The sequence below is a fragment of the Danio rerio genome, chromosome 7 (genome assembly GCF_052040795.2).
Source record: "Danio rerio strain M-AB ecotype USA chromosome 7, GRCz13ab, whole genome shotgun sequence".
In the NCBI taxonomy this organism is placed as follows: domain Eukaryota; kingdom Metazoa; phylum Chordata; class Actinopteri; order Cypriniformes; family Danionidae; genus Danio; species Danio rerio.
Genome location: NC_141027.1, coordinates 35722680 through 35741116, shown reverse-complemented (window position 1 = coordinate 35741116; position 18437 = coordinate 35722680). Strand labels below are relative to the sequence as shown.

The 18437-nt window shown below is 35.0% G+C and overlaps 1 long non-coding RNA gene across 49 annotated transcripts in view; it reads right to left on the bottom strand.

Moving 5' to 3' along the window:
- LOC110439935 (uncharacterized) overlaps positions 1 to 18437 on the bottom strand; it is a 329391-nt gene that overhangs the window by 176293 nt on the left and 134661 nt on the right. For 8 of the 49 annotated variants that reach the window (XR_015495914.1, XR_015495913.1, XR_015495915.1 and 5 more), the window contains exon 4: positions 1871 to 1977. The exons of 40 other annotated variants lie outside the window; for them this stretch is intronic. This is a non-coding gene — a long non-coding RNA (uncharacterized LOC110439935). Of the gene's footprint in view, positions 1 to 21; positions 899 to 1870; positions 1978 to 18437 lie in introns of those variants that run through there. One more of the 49 variants, XR_015495917.1, reaches the window with a different exon arrangement.

Genomic DNA, 18437 nt, shown 5'->3' with positions numbered 1-18437 from the left:
GATGAATAAAGAACAACTCACTAAGAAACAGATCAAATAGACTGCATTCTGTGCCTTCTGGTTCTGTTAACCTTACTGACTGAATGAAAAAACCTAAAAGAGTAAACACAATTCATTTTAAGCAGAGAACAACAACAGGTAAATTAATCATCTTATGGATGTATTTGGATTAATTGTTAATAAAGAAACAGCTTCCACATTTGTATCTATTTTTTAGATACAGATTAGAATACAGCATAAACTAACACATTTTTATTCAATCATTAAAGAGTTTAACTAAGATTAAATATCAAATTATTTTAAATGGGATTCATTAATGATGAAACTGATTCGCATTCATTAATCAGTTTCATGGGTGTTTTTTTCTCTGTGAACCCTCATGGGAAATGTGTGGAGTTATTTCCATCTCCAAATATTCTCTGCTAAATCCCTTATTTCTGCTTCCCATCCCACCCCCTTATCCCAAATTACAACAGAAAAAGATCCCGAGCATGAAAAAAGGGGAGAGAGAAAAAAAGCACAACCATACATCAAAAGACAAGCATGCAAACAAACAAATAAACTTGCAGATGAGACTGAATGAATGATAAACCCTCTTATTAACGTTCCCCTTTCTCTCACTCTCTCAATCTGTGTTTGTAAACCCTTGAAATCTTGTCACAGCCCCACTCAAAGGCCGGTCCAATCTGGTCTGAGGTCTGTTTCTGCTCGTCATGACCCTCCTCGGCTTTTGTCCTGTGTGTCTGTCGGGGTCTGGCTGTGCTCTGCGTCGCTTCAGGCCTTTATTAAATATGCACCTTCCACAAAACCAGCCGCTAATCTCCACTGAAGCCTGGGACCCGCACATATGCAAATCCACATCTGTTCCGCTTCAAAGAGGAGATTCACCGGGATCACGCTGCACACAGGAGTCTCACCCTCACCCCAAATCACAAAACCGATCACACACACACAACCAACCTCTATCTCTCCGACCGCTGACCCCCAAACCCGAGCCTCAATATGTACACTACGGTTCAAAAGTTTGGGTAGGTGTTTGAAAGAGTTCTCTTCTTGTCTCCACCTTAATTTATTAGATAAAATACAATAAAAACAGTAATATAGTGTGTGTATATATATTTTTTTTTCTTTTTTTTCCTTTTTTCTATGTTGAAAAAAAACTTTTCTAAAACCACTACTAATATGAATTAGATTACGTTAAAGAACAAAAAAGCAATAAATGAAACTTTTGATAAATGAAAGATTGATGTGATTTAAAGCTGAACTTTTACATGATCCTTCAGAAATCTGTCTAAAAAAGCTCAGTTGATGCTCAAAAAAAAGTCTAATTATTATCAATAGCCACTCTTTTTCACAATTTTGGAGAAATCTGATAAATTAGCATCAAAACATAGTATTTAATATATTAAATTGATTAGTTAAATAGATTTTTTTTTAAATTTTCTTTTAAATCAATTATTTTGAACTTCCTTTTTATCAAATTTTATGAAAACACCTAATTACCCTGATAAAAATTGATTACAGAGCACCAATAATTGATTGAAAAGAGCAGCAAATCATATTATTGTAATAATGTTTCATTAAACTGTTAAAATAACTGTAATACGTAATAAGCATTGCTGTTTTGCTATGTTTCATATTGAATAAATAACTAAATAAATGACAAAAGAGACAGATCCCGAACTTCTGAACAGCAGTGCACGTACATATGCTACCAAACACTTCTCCATTCACCTCCTTGGCTCATTAAAATGAGAGTGTCTCTCTTTGTGTGATCGCTCTGTTTTCTTTTGTAAGGACTCGGAGAGACAGGAGGCTGAGATCTGTTTACCCGGCCCAGGGGCGAGAGGAGGACCAGAGGGGTACTTACTCAATCCTACATAAGTGGCACCACATCGCCAGAGCCTTGAGACATCCTCCTGAGCTAATTCAGCAGCGGATTAGCAGATCTCCAATCCACCGGACAGCTTCATCATCCTGCCGGAGCATACGGAGCTGTGTCAACACCAGCAAACGCAGCAGTATGTCAGAAGCACAGCTACAGGGGTCATTTGTAAGACTAGCGAGTAATGCTGCCCCTCCAACAAAAAACACAATCTCCAATCAATGTCATTGAAATGTTCTCTTTGTTGACACCGATAGAGCTTGATAAATTAAGACAAGTCTATGAGAGTGAATAGGATATGGAGGTACTTCTTTTTGTTGAAATTTTAATAATAATAAAAGTAAAATGCATTAGATAATAAAAGACAAAAACTAAAATTAGATTTTTTGGTTAATTAAAATCAAGAAAAATCAACTACAACAGAAATAAAAAATATTATGACAAATTAAATTAAATTATTGACAGCTAATTTAAAATTTAAAATAAAACTACAAAAATGAACAAAGCAATAATAAAAATGAATGAAAAAGACAAAGGCACATACCAAAAGTACTCAAACTAAAATATTTTATAATAAAAGTTAAATATACAGTAGTTCAAATATAGTTGATCATTTTAAATATTTAGGTAAAATTAGTGACTCTAAGTTATAAAAAACACATTAAGAAGGTTTCCAAAAGTGCTAGAGCAAGCCTGAGGATTTATAGAAACATTAGGCATCAATTACCTATGGCTGCTGTTAAACTTTTTATGAATACAATGATTTTGTCTTATTGTGCCACAAGCTGGTCCCACACGAACATTAGAACCTTAAAACCTTTGTATAGTATCTATAAACAAACTGTAAAAAAATTAGCTAAAAAGCCAAGGAGCTACAGTATCATTACTGTAACTGTATTGCACAACATAAATTACTAACATTTGACAGTTTCTTATTTTATGCTGATGTGTTTCGTGTATAAAATATTTAATGACCTTGCACCACCACCCCTCAAACAATGTGTGATTGTCTGCAATGACAATATAAGACAGACTAGGTCATCGGTTAGAGATGATTTTTCAATTAAACTTAAGAGAACTGCTTTTGGACAATCTTTTTTTTTTCAGTCAGAGCAGCAGAAAGATGGAATAAAATACCAGTGCATATCAGAGAGGGTACCACTTTTAATCATTTTAAAGCTGTTCTTAAAATTTGGCTTGAACAAAATCATATATGCAACAACTCATTTCATTATATTTTATTGACTATAATGTATTGTATGTATTATACTGTAAGTGTATATTGTATTGTTTTTTTACTTTTAAACTTACAACTTTCTGCCCAGGGACTACAGATGTAAATTAGCTTTATAGCTAACTCTGGCACAACATGTCATGTTGTACATTGTCCCCGTATAAATAAATGAATAAATAAATAAATAAAACATCCTAACTAAATTAAAATACAAATAATCAAAAGAAAAATTAACATAATTAACATAATCAATAAAAAAACAAACTTTAATCATATAATGTTTAAATAAAATATGATAAAGTACAAAAAAACTACAATTTAAACAAATAATAATAATACACTGACTAAATGCTAAATAAAAATGACAAAGCATGAAAAACCAATATAAAAACCAAAGTATAAGTACACTGCTTAGTAAAAGCATGAATTCAAAATATAAAAATACTGAAATATATTTAAAACAATAACAAATATCAGAAGAATACAAATATATCTTAAATATATATATATATATATATATATATATATATATATATATATATATATATATATATATATATATATATATATATTATATATATATATATATATATATATATATATATATATATATATATATATATATATATATGGCACTGCTTTTAATTCTGCACATGCAGAACTCTATTTATTAGATAAAAGAGGTGCTTGTGAATGGGGCACTTTGAGGAGAACCCCGAGCGTGATGTATAAAGATAGCAGATTTGCATGTTTAATTAAGCTATCAAACCACAAAGCAGAAAGCTCAGCTCTAAATCTGCAGAGTCAACAACCCCTGTAATAACACACAGCCCCTTCTCCAAGCCAGCAGCAGAGACACATAGAAAGATGTAAAGCTCTTCATTTACATGCAGTGAAAGACGTTCACAGCCTATCACAGCAATAAAGTCAAGCTGGCCTCTTTGTCAAGCCATGCTCTCTGAAAGAAAGGGGAATAAACAAAGAAGAAAAAAAAAGTGAAGAGAGGGAATGAATTAGATGAAGAAGCGAACGCAAGGGACTCGGTCTGTCTTTAATCAGGTTGATGTGACGTCGCTCACTTTCCTGGGCTCAGGTTTATCTCTCATTAGCCGGGCTGTGGTGTGAAGTATTGTCCCTGAGTGTGTTTGAACTGCACCAAAGGAGTGGAGATTTGCTTTAATCCAACCCATCAAAGGTAACATACTAACACGCATGTGCTAAAATATACACACGCATACGGCGTTCCTGGATTAGACTGAGTTGTGTGTGTGTGTGTGTGTGTGTGTGTGTGTGTGTGTGTGTGTGTGTGTGTGTGTGTGTGTGTGCGTGTTTGGAGGGGGCCCCGTTTCACCCGTTCCACTTCTGAGATGTGACACCACTCACCCGCCATGGGCACACTGAGGATGACACCTCCAGCACGCATTTAAATAATCTGCCGAGGTTTGGGTTACATAATTATGCCATGACAGTTTGTGTTTGTGTGTGTGTATGCATATGTGTGTGTGTGCTGCTGCCAACGTCGCCAGGCTTACTGGTTTCGGGGATAAGCGCCATGGGCCTGGACTGCTCCGCGAAGGCTGATTTTGACAAATTTGCAATTCAAAACAACTTATGAAAAGATTTTTTTTTTTTTTGGCCTTATGAATACAGAATTTGGAAAGCATATTTAAATTTTGCCAGACAAGGAAGGAAGACACCCTCCGTAATGGCAGAAGAACCGCAGTGGCAGTGATAATTAATAGTTTGTACTTTTTTGTATACTGTATACTGAACAATAAAAAATGAAGATAATAGAACATTTACTAAATGTGAATAGATGTAAAAAAATAGATACAAATCAATGAAATATACTGAAGATATATCAAACATATTTAGTATAATGTTATGTTTTGAAACTAGCAGTGACTGATACATATTGAAGATTTACATGCATATAAGAAGCGCTTCTTTCTGTTAGTAATTACAGAGAAACAGTAAGAATCAAAAGAACAGTTAAAAAGAAAGATTAGAGGATTATAGATACAATTATAATACAACATTATTATTATATATAATACGACAGACCGGCAGACATACAGTATATAGAATGATAGACAAACTGGCGGACATTCATTCATTTTCCTTCGGCCAAGTCCCTAATTTATCAAGGGTCATCACAGTGGAATAAACCAGCAACTTATCCAGCATTTGTTTTACGCTGCGGATACCCTTCCAGCCACAATGCAGTTTTGGGAAACACTCATATACACTCATATACATCACACTTATACATACACAATTTAGTTTATTTAATACACCTATACTATATCTTTGGATTGTGGGAGAAACCGGAGCACCATGCAAATATTGAGAGAACATGCAAACTTCATACAGAAATGCCAAATGGCCCTGTCGAGACTCGAACCAGCAACCTTCTTGCTGTGAGGCAAAGGTGCTGCTAACTACTGCACTACAGTTCCGCCCTGGGGGGTGGGGGGAGGGGAGGGCGCGTTTCCCAAAACCATTGTTAGCCAACTAAGGTTGCAAATTCCGTCATTACAAATATAGTTTGTTGATTTGCCATTTCCCAAATCTGTCGCTCCAACGAACATTTGCAAACTGCGTCGCAAACTTGAGCACTCGCAACTACAGTTCTGGAGCTGTAGTTAAAAACATAATTCCTGGCTGTGTTCTATTCCCACTATTATTATTATTATTATTACTATTACTATATTGTAGTCTATTGTAAAAGTAGACTTTTCAAAAAAAAAATTTAAATAAACAATATCCTACTTAATAATAATAATTATTATTATTATTATTATTATTATTATTATTGTTATTATTGTTATAATATGTGTTAGCTTTTGTAAGTGATATGTTTTAGAATAGAACATGTAATGTTTAACTTCTCAAAAAAAATTGTAAAGTAAACATAGCCCCTATGTGCCATTTACATATATTTCAGTTAATAAGGAAAGTGGGTGTATGTTTTTACCAAATCTAACATTGTATTTTATTTTAAATGCGTGTGAGTGTTAAACAATATAATTTGCACAAAGAATCAATGGGTTTTTCTCTAAAGAAGTAGTTACTCCACCCAGGTTACTGCATCATTATGAGAATTTTACATTATAACTAACGTGGTTCATGCAATGGCTGGCGACAGAGAAACTACGGGTTTTGGGAAACACTCATCACTATATCATTCTTCTCCCAAACGATGCATCTTACTTTGATAGTTCAGTGGTGAATTACGTCGTTGTTCGGACGGACGGACGGACGGACGGACAGACAGATAGATGGATAGTTAGATTGATTTATTTATGCCATAAATACTACAGGCAGGCAGGCAGACACACAAATATATACTACAGACAGACAGACAGACAGACAGACAGACAGACAGACAAATAAATACTACAGATAGAATGACATACAGTCAAAAAATACTGGACACAGACAAACAGACAAATACATATTACAGACAGAGAAAAAACAGACAGATAGATGGATAGATAGATCCACAGTATTTATGCCATAAATACTACAGGCAGGCAGGAAGACAGACAGACAAATATATACCACAGATACACAGATACCACAGACGGCCAGAGAGACAGACAAAGAAATACTACAGACAGACAGATGGATAGACGGATACATGGATAGATAAATGTATAGGGGAATTACCAACCGGACATTCCAGTTGCAAAAAAAGACCAGCTGCAATAGTAAACATGTCTTGTTGTGTGGTAGGATGCCAAATTCGAATTTACCTTACACCACACTGCTTTTAATGCCAACCGTAGACGTCTTTAGCTAATAGCCATCAGAAGAGCTGAATGGAGTGAGGACCTAATTAAAAATGCTGAACTCTGCAGTTCTCATGTTATATCTGGTAAGTTATGGTAAGCACATTACTTTTTTTATTGCAGCAATGATTTCAGCAAAAACAGTGACATACTGTATGTTTAATTAAACTGCAGACACTGAATGCTACGAATGAAATGTAAAAATTGAACTTTGCATACTGCTGTATGGGTGGGGTTTGCTGTCAGAATGCAGTTGTTTTGCTTGTTAATGATTACCCAGGTCTTGTATAGCTCCTTCTTCTTTCCTTGTCTTTGGCTAGGCAGAACCTTGGTTTTTAGCACTACATAGTTTTGAATCTGGTAATCATAGAACATTATTTCTTGCTCATGACCAAACAGAACAACATTGTTGGCACCCAAAGACTTGAAGCCCTTTAACTTCTCTCTTGTAAAAACACAGAGTTTCAATGTGATAGTTGTATATTTGGGGCTGGATGCATGGCCATTTCGTCTTATCCAATATCTATTAGGAGGGTGCTATCACAAATGGACCTGTCAGACGAACGCCGCTCACTTTAACGTTAATTTTGCTGAATAACTGTGCTTATCACTGGGTGACAAGCTGTTATAATATGCTGAAAGCATTATGTAAATAATATATAATGTAATCAATATAACTTCTCTAATACAACAACAAACTCTGTACCTGATGGATGTCCAAACTCTGTTGGATGTCATTCCCTCACTGTAAATTCTAGCGCTCCTGGTTTTTTCTGCAACCTCGCTGTGCACGCATGCTGAATGTTTACAAACGGGTAATTCATCTATAGATCTATTTGTGCCATATTCACTGATCCTTCCCAGGACAATAGTCTGACAGTTGTGATAAAAGCATGGCTAAAATAGCACCCTCTTCTCACATTGGTCTCCCTAAAAACGTTTCTCAAGTAAAGCTCCATTATTGACTGTCAGATCCTTTTCAGTGCTTCATGAACCCATTCTCACATTTTCTCTACCTGGCTCTTCACCATCAGCTTTCCTCAACTCTTGCTATAGTTCATTTCCTTTACAAAAATACTTTTTCTTATGATAACAAATTTTTTTTTTGACCGCAGCGCTGTCAAAACTGATGCTGATGGACGCTTCAATATGAAAACGACTCGTTTCCCTGTGCTCCTATAGCATGAATAATAATTTGCAAAGTATAATCTCCTTCTTAATGCTCATGTTTTCCCATGTAGTCATTTCACGGCAGGTGCATTGACATGTACAGCACAAGCCCTCTGGTGATCCATGCATCTGTTACCCAGAAGCCTGTGCCACCGTCACGCCCCAGTGACACAGTGACTCCCAGAGGCCACCGGGCCAGAAACAGAGGGACGGGGATGAACTGATGCAGTGTGTATGTGCTGGTGGGTGGGTTTATATGTGTGAGTGTTTGTGTTAAAGGGGGGATAGAAGAGGTCAGCGTAAGCCAGTTAAAGGCATTAGACCTCCAGACTGATGAAAAGAACTGGCCCACTGATCATATTAAAGAGAGCTACCAGGGCCTGATGCTGCTGTGCTGCTGCACGGGCCAAAGCAAACACTGGGAGAGGGTGGCTAAGCCTGCCCTCGCAGACATCAAAGACAGGGGATCAATTCTCACTGTGCAGCTCAACAATCCCAGGATCTGCTACCAACTCACTAACACACACACACACACACACACCTATTCATTGGCTTTGCATGTAGAAATGGTGATATGAATATGTTTATGTGATATGAAAGTATAAGATAAATGCATAAATTGACTGAAATTAATATTGGTTGACATGAACAGACAGGGGGCGACATGGTGGCTCAGAGGTTAGCATTGTCGCCTCACAGCAAGAAGGTTGCTGGTTTGAATCCCGGCTGGGTCAGTTGGCGTTTCTGTGTGGAGTTTGCATGTTCTCCTCGTGTATGCGTGGGTTTCCTCTGGGCGCTCTGGTTTCCCACACAGTCTAAAGATATGCGGTATATGTGAATTGGATTAACTAAATTGGCCGTGGTGTATGAGTGTGTGAATGTAAGAGTGTGTGGGTGTTTCCCAATACTGGGATGTGGCTGAAAAGGCATCCGCTGTGTATACCATATGGCAGAATAGTTGGCGGTTCATTCCGCTGTGGTGACCCCTGAAATATGAGGGACTAAGCTGAAAGAAAATGAATGAATGATTGAATAAATGAATAAATGTTATTCAGTTTTTTTTTATTAAACAAACGCAGCATTTGTTGAGCATAAGGTGTGCATAGCTGAATTAAGACACATTTACTTCAAAAGAAGCATGACCTGAAATATATTAAAAAAACAAGCCAGTTTATGCTTAAAACAGGAATATTCGGGTGATCAGTGATCAAAATAATAATATCTGACCATGCTGATGAATATTTCTCCAGTTTTAACTGTGTTTCCGAATGTTTTACAAAGTTAATTTATTATAATAAAAGTCAAACTGCTAAAATGAGTTAATACCCGTCATTGAAACTTTTGATTAAACTGTAAAACTGTGCTGTTCTTTCTCTGCATTTGCATGTTTTTTTCTGTGATTACATCACTTATGTATTCTTAATTATTTGTGTAAGAAGCAAATTGATAGGTCTTATTATTTGTGAAAATGATCAAAATGAAGTTGATTTAAACATAAACAAATGCCAGAGAATGAAGTTAGAAAAGAAAAACTTAATTAAATTGCAAGAGTTTTCAAACCCAACTTAAAGACATTGTCATTTGTTATAACAGTATTATTCAGAACACAAGACTTTGGGTGGTAAGTATCAAAATACAAATTATAATAAGGAAGATTTTGTGAAGCAACAAAACATTTTACTTTAATACTATATATATATATATATATTTTTTTTTTTTTGCTCCAACACTAGACCTTTTTAATGCATTCATTTGTGGGTCACACACTTTACAACTAGGATTCATTAGTTAATGGTAGTTAATGTATTAACATGAACTACTAATACCTGTACAGCATTTATTAATCATAGTCCAACACTGACTAATGCAGTAATAAAATACAAATGTATTCTAGTTAATACACTTTTAATACACTAATACACCTTTTTTCAAAGTTAACAAGAATGAACAATGAGCAACTTTATTTTTATCAACTAGTGTAAACAATGATGATTAAATACTGTAATTAATGTACTGCTCAATGTTTGTTCATGTTAGTTAATACATTAACGAGCATTAACTAATACAACCTCATAGTAAAGTGTTACCAATTTGTGTAAGGATAAATTAAGACTTTAAAAACATTTCAGGACAATCATAAATGCATTTTAATTTTTTAACAAAATTAGATAAAGTATCTTAAATCAGTTTGCATTTCAAGAGAATGTACCTTGATTAAAGAATCTTTATGCACTAAGTTTTGTCACTTGTAGTATTAGAATAAATCACATTGAGCACAATAAATGTGTACAGCTGACCACAAAAGGTTTGAATTCCCCAGCCCTCAGTGACAATTTTTCCTCATCTCAAACATTCACATTATGGCCTAACGCAAGAATAACAACCGTGCTAATTACACTAATTTAGCATCAAACTCTCACACTTTGGCTGAACTTCACCCAGTGTAAATATCTCATATAACCCCATCAAACTGTCTTCTACAGCTGACGGTAAAATAACAACCTCTAAACCCAGGGCCTTCAAAACTGCACATGGACACCTTCAGTCCTCCAGCATGTTTCAAATTATCTGAAAACAAAACAAAAGAAAAACGTCCACAGATTTGGTTGTTTTTCTTCTCCCTTCTCGCAGTCGAAGCGATTCAGAGTTTGACAAATTTGACCATAGGTGTGTTTGAAGTGTGCTTAAGTGTTTGTCAAGAGGAGTTAGCATCAGTGTCCGCAGCTGAGTCTGCCGTCGCTTCAGCAAATTATCAGCCCAGGAAACCAAAACAGCGTTCACACAACACGGCAATGCAAACACAAAGGAGCCATTCAGAGCACCAACACCCAAGAAGTTTCCACCAGGACTGGAATTTTGTCAGCTGACACGTAAACATTCACAGGGGAAAGAGAAAGATATCAGCCGTCAGCAACAAGGTGCTTCAGAAAAAGAGAGGGAGAAAGGCACACACAAAGTGAAATCTGTACACACTAGAGAAAACCTTCACTGACACCCAACCCACACACACTACATAGATTGTGAACATTTCTGTACATGCAGGAAGACTGACAGGCATGTGTGTGTCTGTGTGAGGACAGAGGGTATTGTTGTGTGTTATGAGCTGTTATAGGTGATACCAGCCTGATCTCATGAGAAAATGTAACTATTTGTACTATTTATATAACATAGTCACTTAAGTGGTTCATTTGTTCGAGTTCAGTCATATGAAATTGTACAATTTTAAAAAGGAGGCATGACACCCAACCCTTAAACCCAAACCCAACCGTCATTGGGGGGATGAGCAAATTGTAGTAAATGAGATTGTACAAATTTATACGAATTAGCTACCAAGTCTAAAAAGTTCAGAATTGCCGTGAAATTGTGTCCACTTTAAGCTTTAAGAGTAAATTCACACAAACACACACACACTTGACTAACTTATTTTGAATGACTAATACTAATTAAAGCAACACCGCATCCAAATAATCATAAAGAGCCCATGTTTCACAGTACAAGCAGTAAATACAATCATTGAATTCCTTCTGCATGACAAAATTAAAACACTCAATCACTTCTGCACAAGGTAGTAAATAAATGGATTAAGGATAGTGATGGCATCGTCTTTTCCACACATGCAGACTGCATTTATTGCAGAAACATAACAGTATTCGGCAATATGATTATAGTCTTTTTTACTGAGTCTGTCAATCTGTAATCCTCTAACAAACAGGTTGTGATCGTGTCCTAGGCTACCATAAATTAAAACAACTATGCGGTGTATGTGAATTGGATTAACTAAATTGGCCGTAGTGTATGAGTGTGTGAATGTAAGAGTGTGTGGGTGTTTCCCAATACTGGGTTGTGGCTGAAAAGGCATCCGCTGTGTATACGATATGGCAGAATAGTTGGCGGTTCATTCCGCTGTGGTGACCCCTGAAAAATGAGGGACTAAGCTAAAAGAAAATTAATGAATGATTAAATGATTAAATACATCAGGTTTTTTTTTATTAAACAAACGCAGCATTTGTTGAGCATAAGTTGTGCATAGCTGAATTAAGACAAATTTATTTCAAAAGAAGCATGACCTGAAATATATAAAAAAACAAGCCAGTTTATTCTTAAAACAAGAATATCCGGGTGATGAGTGATCAAAATAATAGCTTTTCCTATTTTATTTTATTTTTTTCCTATTTCCTATTTTACCATAAATCAAAACAACTAGCTTTGTGTTGTAGCAACCCAATTTCACAGCATTTACTAATAGTTGATACTTTAGCATTTTTTTCTGAGTAGCACAAATCCATTTATGCGTCAAAACAGCAGCCTACTTCCACAATCAGAATGTTTTTCAATACTTCATTCACAGCTACAATATCAGGAGTGTTTGGGAAATCTCTAATGAAAGAAGTCAAAACATGTGACTTACTGTTCAATGATGGAAACCAGTTCATTCGTACAGTCTTGTTAATGTATAGTGAACTGTGCACACTGACTCTGTTCACCTCTTCAGCTGTAATGTTCACAATGCGATTGTGATGTGCGATGTAAAGGCCTTTAAACGTGGGACAGCCATGTGTGTTGTTGATTCCGCCATTCTGTCGCTATGCAATAAGCAGAAGGGCTCAAGGTGTTTCGCGTACCACACGGACAGATTATACTGTACTTTGTAGGGAGTGTTTGTAAACGAGCTCTGATGACAAACTTAAAAATAGTGTGATTAATATCGGGGTTGTGCGGTGCAGTGTGTGAGACTGTGTGATCCACGCTCTGCACACAGGCCAGTTTGCCCTGCAGCTGAAGGTGAGTCCAGTAACTGCTCTGTTGTGTGTGAAAGTGCTGGAGAATCTCATACCTGCATGTCCCTCACACAAACTTGGGTGTAGAAAATAAAATTAAACATATGCTGGACATATCACTGCACTACCTGATGATGAACAAGCTCTCACTTCACTAAAAGGCTTTGTGTCTTTTTTGTGTTTCTATCCTGAACCTCACTATGACTCTGTGTTTGAACATTCACTCCCGTTGCTGAAAAAAATAATAATACAAACAAAATAGAACATTTTGTCTTGCTCCAAATGTAGTAATGATGAACATAAAACAAACAATTTTAATTTAAAATATCTTCTAAGTTATTTACCCTCTTGCTCGTTCTCTCCAACTTCTTTCCAGGTATTTTTTTCAAAGCCTTTTTGGCAATAAATTGACTTAAATTTAAACTACATAAACGTTCAGCACATTGGGGTCAGAATGTCTTCTTTTTTTTTTGAGGGAGAGACAAAGAGAACATCAATACCTTTTATCAACAAGGATCAATCAAATGAATGAAAGTGACTGTAAAGATATTTACAATAACTCACAAAAGATTTGCATTTTATACAATGTGTCTTAAATAAAAAAAATTATAAAATTAAAAAAAATTCTAAGAAACTTTAAAAACAAAGCGTTGTAATTCTGATCATATAATATCACATTGATAGCCGAAACGTTCATTAAACATCATTTTGTCATCCAAAAAAGTTTAATGTACAATTTCAAAGTAATATATGTGAAACAGGAAGATAAATATACATAACCACACATAAATAAATAAACAAATAAATAAGTGAATAAATGATTAAATAAAATTAATTAAACAAATACAAACAAATAAATAAATAAATACATATGTTGTATCCCCTTTCTTAAGCTAAACTGCTCTTCTTTAATATTTTTAATATAAAATAATGCATATACTTAGCCCATAGAGTACTTCATGAACATGCTGATGTTATTTATTGCTTATTTATACTTTTTTTGCATACTAAATCATAAAGCTATTATCATGTAGCTATATATAATATTATTTAAGTAGTTTAGGCATGTTGATAATCTTAACATTTTCAATTTGTGAAATCACTACAGTATTTGGGTCCTTCAATGAAAGCTTGCAAGAAAAAAACTGATCACAACACTGATCACAGTTCAGCCAGCAGAGGCCCACTTCCACTGCTACTTTCCATAATAAGAGCAGGAAATGAGGCATGTGGGAGGGTGAGTAAGCAATTTTTCCCTCAGTGGAAGCAGGGAGCAGCTATTTTCTGGGCTGTTTGGGTAACACGCTCATGCAGTGCTGTGTGTTTGTGTGTGTGAGCTGCTGTTTCCACCCTGAGGCATGTGCTGTTTGTCAGAGACCCACACAAGGCCATGTCCCTCTCTGTGGCGTTGTGCCACTGTGATTTTCTCAACCCAACCATGTATTCATGGTTTATTCCAGAACTATATTTACTCTCTCTCTCTGACAGAAGCCACCCAAGAAACATTGACTGATCACACCAAAACTAAAAGAGGTGGACAATACAGATGACGGCTTCAGGATTAAACATTGCACTGCCATTGAAACACACCCAGATGCTAAACACAGACACACATTTATGAGAAATAGATACCTCCATACACTGTAAACAGACTCATTATATTAAGGTTTGTTCATTCATCCATCCATTCATTTTATTTTCGTCTTAGTCCCTTTATTAACCCGGAGTGCCACAGCGGAATTAACTGCCACCTTATCCAGCATATGTTTCACGCAGTGGATGCCCTCCCAGCTGCAACCCATTTCTGGGAAACATCCATACACACTCATTCACAAGCGACAACCTTGCTGTAAGGCAATAGCACTACATACTGCTCCACTGCGTCGCTGTTGGTTCAATTATATATATATATATATATATATATATATATATATATTAGGGTGGAGCCGAACCCGAATACGGTATTCGGAAAGGCACGAATAGCGTGTTTTTACGAATACTTATTTCAAACAAATACTTGAAAAATTATTTGTATTCGGGAGCAAGAAAAACATTATATCAAAAAGCAGCGTTTCCTCATGAGACCACAGTGCATGCCCGCGTGAGTGAGTGAATGAGTGAGTGAGAGAGAGAGAGAGAGAGAGAGAGAGAGAGAGAGAGAGAGAGAAGCTCAGTCAGAAGTCGGAGGGCGCTTCTCCACAGCAACAGACAGAAGGCTCGGCTGAGCGAAAAAAATACTTCACTGCATCACTATTTTTGTTAAATAGATTTTTGTACCTTCCATTACGCGGCATTATTGACGTCTGCAATCGGGTGCTCTCTGTTTACGCAACGTTAGCTCTGTTAGCGCGGTAATTTAGACAATAGACTGTTGACAGAGTAACGTTAACGTTCGTTTATAAAGGTTAAACGATGCTTGTGCAGTTGTGTCGAATAGTATGCACTTATGGGAGTTATATGGTACGTCTAAATTACTGTCTTTTGCAAACAGCAAGATATATGCTATAGGCTAGTTAACCTTAGCATAGCTTCCTGTCACTTTTTATTAACTTGAAACTCCTCAAATACATTTGGGCACCCAGAAAAAGAGTGAGACTGCTGCTGAGCCATTTCTTGGTCCTCCAGTCAAAAAAAAAAAAAAACCTTCAGGTTCTGTGTGGAAGCATTTTACAGTCAGTGGTGCTGCAGATAAAACAAACTGATGCTGTATAATGTGTGCAAAAGTGAAATCAGCAGAGGCAGAGATATTAAACATCTGTCAACATCTTCTATCCATAATGATTAATTTCTTTTCGGCTAAATCCCTTTATCAATCTGTGGTTGCTACAGTGGAATGAACCACCAATTTATCCAGCATATGTTTTATGCTGTGGCTGCCCTTCCAGCTGCTACCCAGCACTGGGAAACATCCATACACTCTCTTTCACACACATACAATAGGGACAATTTAGCTTACCCAATTCACCTGTATTGCATGTGTTTGGACTGTGGGGGAAACTGGAGCACCGGGATGAAACCCACGCCAACATGGGGAGAACCCAGTCGAGGCTTGAACCAGCAACCTTCTTGCTGTGAGGCGACAGTGTTACTCACTGTGCCACCGCGCAACCTTCTATTTAATGTATTATCACATGCACTAAAAGCATCCTCTCCTGATACTGTCTGTGAACCCCCCACAAGCATCAATCCCCTCAATCAGCACAGCTATGGTCTGCTAAATCCTCCACAAGCACCAAACCATTAACACAACCACATTCTGCCCCAGCAAGTCAGTTTCAAACATAAAAAAAAGTAAAAAAAAAAACAAAAAAACTTTGTGTCTGTTTTGTGGCAGGCAGATGACAATAGCAGGGCTGTATCTTTTAGTATTATATAGAATACTTTTGTTCTGCCAGATCTTCCAGGCAGGGTTTTATTTAGATTTATTTTGTTAATTTTAGTTTTTGGAATTCTGTGCATTGGAAAGAAGTTCTTTCAGAAGAAGAACAGTTTTTTGAAGTATTATTTGTTTTTATTCTGTCTATTCAGTGTCCTTCAACAAGAACGGTGGTGGTGGGGTTCTAATATTCACAATGGTATTTTATTAGTTGTTGGTTTAACCATGGATGAGATAATGGCTTCTATGTTATTTTCTTTTCAATGACATTTCTTGTCACATGTTCAAAAACAACAACCAATATTGCATATCTATAACTTATATAATGGGTATAATTAAACAATACTTTCACTATAACGTAAATTAGAAGTGTAATAGAAAAAAAAAATTTTTTTTTGCGCCATTTTGAATTTTACTCGAATACAAATACAAATACTTTTCCCCTCTCAACAAATACAAATACAAATACAGATACAAATACCGGCTGCTCCGCAAATCACATATATATATATATATATATATATATATATATATATATATATATATATATATATATATATATATATATATATATATATATATATATATATATATAGTTGAAGTCTAAATTATTAGCCCCCGTTTATTTTTTTCCCATTTTCTGTTAAATGGAGAGAAGATTTTTTTTTAACACATTTCTAAACATAAAAGTTTTAATAACTCATTTCTAATAACATGATGACAGCAAATAATATTTTACTATATATCTTTCAAGACACTTCTATACAGCTTAAAGTGACATTTAAAGGCATAACTAGGTTATTTAGGTTAACTAGGCAGGTTAGGGTAATTAGGCAAGTTATTGTATAACGATGATTTGTTCTGTAGACTATCGAAAAATATAGCTTGAAGAGGCTAATAATTTTAACCACACTTTTTGAAAATACTTTTCAAAGAAAAGAAATTATGCATTTTAACATGATTTTGGTATAATAACATAACACTATTTTCCACCTTCTCTGTGCAAAATCCAACTTTACAGCTTTACTTCTGTAGGAGCAGAAAAAAGAGAAAGATTTGTGTATTTGTTTACATTTCCAAGATTCAGATTTCTGTTTTCAATCCCAAAAAACTGCAAGTGTCTTATTGTCATCTCATTTTTGTTTTAGATTTTTACTCAAACAACATTGGGTAACAAATATTGTACATTGAGCTTAACCTTTGTTAAACTAGAACTATTCTATCTTCATATTATAATAATCACTGTTAAAACAACTATAACACACATAATAAAAATCTGGTTCAGAAATAATTTTGATTGTTAAAATCTACTTGCAAAGGAATGGCAACTGAATTAAACTTAGTAATAGAAAGATTTAAATGTTGTTGTCTTGCACTCTACTGATTATGTTATTTATTATTTATTTGCAGCTACAAAAAACAATGTTATTACTTTAATTTTATATTTATTTAGCTTTTCATATTCTTTCATATGTTCTTTTCTGGTTTCCAATTCATTCAACTATTAACTTAAAGCATATTAAAATGGCATTTGTCTTTTGCAGTAGTGATTTTCATTGCTAGCAAATTACTTACAAAGAAATGCCAAGTACTGACTGATTTAAACATTTTTTTAAATATTTAAATGTCATTTTCCTGCACTCCATTGAATTTGTTTTATCTGCAACTACAAAAAAAAAGTGTATTATTACTTTAATTTTGCATTTATTTAACCTATTAAATGTCAGTTTTTTTTTTTCTGGTGTAGAGTCCAATTCATTCAATTATTAACTAACATATTAAAAAGCCATTTGTCTCGTGCTGAAATAATTTTTATTGCTAGCAATTTACTTTCAACGAGATGGCCAGTAACTGACTAAATCAAACTTAATATTTTTAAATAAATAAATTTTATTTTCTTGCACTCCATTGAATTTGTTTTATTTGTCACCACAAAAAGTGTATTAATACTTAATTTGACAATTGTTCAGCTTTTCATTTGCCTTTGTTTTTTTTTTCTGGATCCTTCAACTATTATCTAACTTATTAAAAGGCATTTGTCTTGTGCAGAAATAAGTTCTATTTCTAGCAAATTACTTGCAAAGAAATGCCAAGTAAGTGACTGAATTAAACATAATATTTTAAATCTTTAAATGTTGTTTTTTTGCACTCAACTGAACAGAAAAAACTGTGTATTACTTTATTTTTACTTTAATTTGAC